This window comes from Marmota marmota, unplaced genomic scaffold (genome assembly GCF_001458135.2).
Source record: "Marmota marmota marmota unplaced genomic scaffold, marMar, whole genome shotgun sequence".
Taxonomy (NCBI): domain Eukaryota; kingdom Metazoa; phylum Chordata; class Mammalia; order Rodentia; family Sciuridae; genus Marmota; species Marmota marmota.
The window spans coordinates 19,080,789-19,085,581 of record NW_025999960.1 but is presented as its reverse complement, the minus strand read 5'-3'; the positions used below and the strand labels follow the sequence as shown (position 1 = coordinate 19,085,581).

At 48.1% G+C, this 4,793-nt stretch overlaps 1 protein-coding gene across 2 annotated transcripts in view; it reads left to right on the top strand.

The window, feature by feature from the left end:
- Positions 1 to 3,567: 3,567 nt before the first annotated feature.
- The window catches only part of Atp5mc2 (ATP synthase membrane subunit c locus 2), an 8,138-nt gene continuing 6,912 nt past the window's right edge, over positions 3,568 to 4,793 (top strand). The window contains exon 1 of one of the 2 annotated variants that reach the window (XM_015493479.2): positions 3,568 to 3,658. The gene's annotated coding sequence lies outside the window, so the exon portion shown is untranslated. Of the gene's footprint in view, positions 3,659 to 4,199; positions 4,219 to 4,793 lie in introns of those variants that run through there. The other variant, XM_048802830.1, reaches the window with a different exon arrangement.

Sequence of the window (4,793 nt, the reverse complement as noted above, 5' to 3'; positions counted from 1 at the left end):
GCTAATTAACATAATCATCACCTCACCAATTTAATTGTGTATGTGGGTGTGTGTGTGTTAAGAACATTAAAAATTTATTTTAGGAGATGGAAGCAGTGGTGCAGACCTGTGGTCCCAGAGGCTCAGGAAGCTGAGGTAGGAGGATCCCAAGTTCAAGGCAGGAGAATCACAAGTTCGAGGCCAGCCTCAGCAACTTAGTGAGGCCCTGTCTCAAAATAAAACTTAAAAAAAAATGGAGTCGGGGGTGAGGGTGGAGGTAGAGATGTGACTTAGGGCTTAAGCATTACTGGGTCCAATCTCTAGTATCAAAAACAAAAACAAACCAAAAACACCTAAAAAAAAAAACTATTTTAACAATCTTGAAATATACATTAACTGTGGTCACCATGTAGTGCAATAGATCACTAAAACTTATTCCTCCATTCTAACTAAACTTTGTACCCTGTGGTTAACATCTTCCCTTTCCCCTTCTTCCTTCTTCCCCCACTCCCTACCCAATATTTTTTTTCTTTTTTCCTTTGTGTGTCTCTGTATCTTAGTCTCCCTCTCTTTTTCTAATCCCTTTTATGTTTTTCCCTGTGAATCTTCTCCGGGGTTTCAAATTGAACTGTGGGCATGCTTGCATGATTCTTTCTACAAACTGTGTTTCTATCCAAAGGCAAACATGTGCAAGCCAATCAAGACTCTTTCTTGGTGACCTTTGTGGAAAAGAACACTAGGAATTTCGACAGGAAAGATGCTGAACCTCCCTCCTAGCCTATCCAGACAATTAAAATGAGTCTCTGGCTCCCCTGAGGGTTGTTAACCAATCCAAGGAAAGAAAAGATCAATCTCATTTCTTCGTCACTACAGTGCAGGAAAGCTGCTAACCAGTCAGAGTCTGCTACTGGAAGTCATTAGAAAAACTGGCCAATCAGGCCAACCTTGTTACATGGCCTGGTAGGAAAAGAAAGGGACTGATTGGAAAGGATAGTTCTGGCTCCACACCCTTTCCTTCCTGGACCGGTCAGTGATGTGAAGGAAGAACACTTACACAAAGCTCATGGTTAACAGGATCCCTAAACCTTTAGCTAATCTCTTTAATTCTTCTCTCTCTCTCTCTCTCTCTCTCTCTCTCTCTCTCTCTTAAAATTCACTCCTGCTTCATACTACATACAGAACAGTGAGACTACTTTTTTTGTAGTCTCACTGTTCTGCTACTGATGTAATTTCTTGCTTTAAACCTTGTTGCAAAAGCCCCCAGTATTTTCTGGTTCCCCCAAGATCTCTACCCACCAATATGTCAGATAACTTCTTTTGCATGATTTATGTGGGTAAATTTTTGTGACAGTAGTCTCTCTCTCAGGAGATACCATACAAGGACCCTAGTCTCTAGAGACTGCAATAGAGAGCAGTGCAGAATTGAATTGCATTGCTCCTAACCATAATAGTGATGGTGATGAAGATGACAGCAATTATTAAACCATGTACCAAGCACCTAGCTAAAATCTTCACGCATATCATTATCCCAATATTGGCTACAAGGTTAGCACTAATTATTCCCAATTTACAAAGGAAGAAATTGATTTAGAGGGGTTGAATAATCTGCCCAAGGTCACACAGTGATTTGCCAACTCAAGTTTGTCTCAATTCAGAGTCCACCACTGTATCAAACATTGCAGGCTGTGACAACTTTTTTTTAAGAACATTAAAAATTTATTTAATTTTTGAGAAGGGCTAACTTTAGTTTACTCAGAGACCCTCTGGTCTCTGGGATTGTTGGCGATAATTGAGATTGTCTAAATTGTTGCATCAAACAGCTGCAACCACCGTTTGGCGGTGGCTCCAAAGAACTGTGGACTTTCTGCCTCATAGGCTGTGAACTGAGCGCTAAATGAAATTCAGTTTTGACGGGTGCAGGGGTGTCCGTGGATTTCAGGGTATAAACTTCTAAATCCTTGCTCCCCTGTCTTCCCTTTATCCCACAGCATCCTGCACAGTGCCTGGCATAACTTAGTACTTGGTAAATACCTGTTGATTGATTCCCAAAGACCTCAGTTCCGCTCCTACCCTAGTCAACAACTGGAACTGGAGAGAGATTTGGGGATTTCAGTGGAGCCTCTGAGAATCCTAATCGAGTTGAAATCTTGGATTTAGGGAAGGCGGGAAGTCCCCCACCCTCTTCTTCTCCTATTTCTCTTCACTCCTTCCCCTCCCTTTCAGAAGCTCAGGGCCATAAAAATGCAGATGGAGGATCCGTGTGAAATAACGGGCCCATATAAATCCCTCTGCCGCCCGCCTGCAAGATGGATTGGCCGCATTGAAATTCCTCCGCGAGGATAATTAAACTCGGGGCCTCATCCGGGCAAAATTACATTCCTGTAATGGCGTCGCTCGGGGTCCCGGGAAATTGCTCCGTGGGCTTTCAGCGGCGGTTTTTATCGCCGGCCGGGGTGTGCCTGGCTGTGGCTCGCCTCTCCTCCGGGACCGTAAAGCTGCTGCTGTGATTTATCCTCCCCTTCTCCCAAATCCGATTAAATGGAGGAGCTCGGGGCCGGGGCGCCGCGGGGCCGGAGAGCCGGGAGGGGGCGGCGGGAAGGACGGGGCCAAGGAGGGGAGGACAAACGGCCCCTCAGAGGGTGGCGGATTTGGTTTTATTTACAGCCGCGGCTTTCTTTTTATTTTTTATTTTTTTTATGGGGGTTTGGTGAGCTTTTCCCGTCTTTCTCGTGCTGCGTTCAATGAGCACGATGCCTGGACGGCTGGGGTTTGGAACTAGATAGGCCTCGTGCCCTTCTCTTCCAAAGGGCTGGTTAAGTCCTGTCTGAGGGATAGGCATAGAAGCCCCCACCGCTTCCACCAAGGGGAGGCCCCGAAAGGACATCAGAGAGAAGTCGTGGGCTTTCGGGGGAGTGCCTCATGGGTACTGCTTAATCCATATCTCGCCTAGGTGAAACCTGGGCAGAGACCTGGGCTTGCCCAGGGTGACCTTGTACCTTAACTCAGGACACAGGTGATTGTTATTCCTAATCTGCCCCAGGAAAGAGAATTTTGGACTAAGCCCCTAATTTTCTGACTTGTTGATACTGCTTTTCTCATGGCTTATCACAGAGTAGGAAAGGGGAAAAGACAAAGCCAGCTGAACCAGCTGTGGCATTTTGCTGACTATTCCCCCCCTTTAACCAGTTTTCCATCTAATGATGCCGGGAGCCCCAGGGCAACAGAAGGCTGGAATCCCTTGACTTCATTTTCCTCCTGCAACATTTCAGTAACTGAATCACAATCACTATTGTATGCTATTTAACACTGAGTATCTGAAGCTTTCCCCCAATGGGTTGCGCATGCTCAGAAAGGAGACTGGCGGCCAAGATCCCAAACGCTGTACTGATCAAAGGCAGGCCATGTTATGGATCTGCTTACTCTGAAGTTGGCCTATGTCAGCCAACTACAGGGTCGGCTCCGCCTGTAGTTTCTCCTCTCGAACACCAGGTGGGGCCTCTGGCCGGATGCCGCTTCAGAGCTGGCAGGCGGCGCTGTAGAACCTGGGCCGACCCTCGACATTGCATTCACTCTATCCGCGGCGGAGCGACTCGTTGGCCCAGGCGACGCATGCGCCAAGTCTTCCCTTCGCTATTCCCGCCCCCCCCTCCCCTCTCTGTCTTCTGTGCACTGGGAGCAGGTAAGGCGTTGGGGCCTCGTGCCCTCTCTGCGCCGCGCAGGCGCGCAGGGTACCACCTCGCGTGGATGCTGTGCGGCCCTTTTCTTGCTTGTTCCCACCCCGGTGCTTACACCCTCCTCGGTTCCCGCTGTCCCCGCTTCTGAAAGCTATCCCTTCCGCGTGCTAGTGACCTCCAACCGCGCGGGCCTGGCGCCATCTTGGGTGTTTCGTAGGGGAGGGTGCTTTGGAGCTGGCAAAAGTCAGATCCTGTAATGCTGATTTTCATCGGTCTCGACCCAGTCCTTACAGACGCTTTTAGCTCACTTTCTTGCCCTTTCAGAGTTGTCATAGTGCCCTTTCTTTCCCTACTTTCTCATATCTTAACTCTTGCCCCAAATTTCCAGATTCAACCCCAGGACCTCAGGCGCTCCAGCAGTGGAGATAGTACATCGTTCAAAGCCACCAAACCCTCAATTTAAAAAGTGAACTGAGCCGGGCGCGGTGGCGCACGCCTGCAAACCCAGCAGCTCAGGAGGCTGAGGCAGGAGGATCGCAAGTGCAAAACCAGCCTCAGCAACTTAGTGAGACTCTGTCTTTAAATAAAATATAAAAATGGGCTGGGGATGTAGCTCAGTGGTTAAGCGCCCTTGAATTCATTCAATCCCTGGTACAAAAACATAAACTATAAACGTGGTAGAAACTACCAACAGGCATAACATCCTATCCTGTCAGACAGTCTTGGAAGAGCCAGGGCACAAAAGAGTACTGTTACCGGTTGCGTTCCAGTACCTTTACTTTCCTGGCACTCTGGTGTAGTTGGAAAAATCACAAGCAGTAGGCTAGAAATGAAGGTTTCTGTTAGAGACAGCAGGGCCATAAGGCCCAGCTGGTGGTGCCTGCACGAGTCTTTGCTTTACAACTTTTTATTAAGCTCCGCAGATTTCGCCATCAAGAGTAAAAAGAGCTGGGCGCGATGGCGCCCTTCTGTAATCCCAGCAACTCAGGATGCTGAGGCAGGAGGATTGGGAGTTCAAAGCCAGCCTCAGCAATTAAGCAAGACCCTGTCTCTAAATAAAAATATAAAAAAGGGCTGGGGGTGTAACTCGGTGGTTGAGCGCCCCTGGGTTCAATCCCTGCCCCCCCCCCCCAAAAAAAA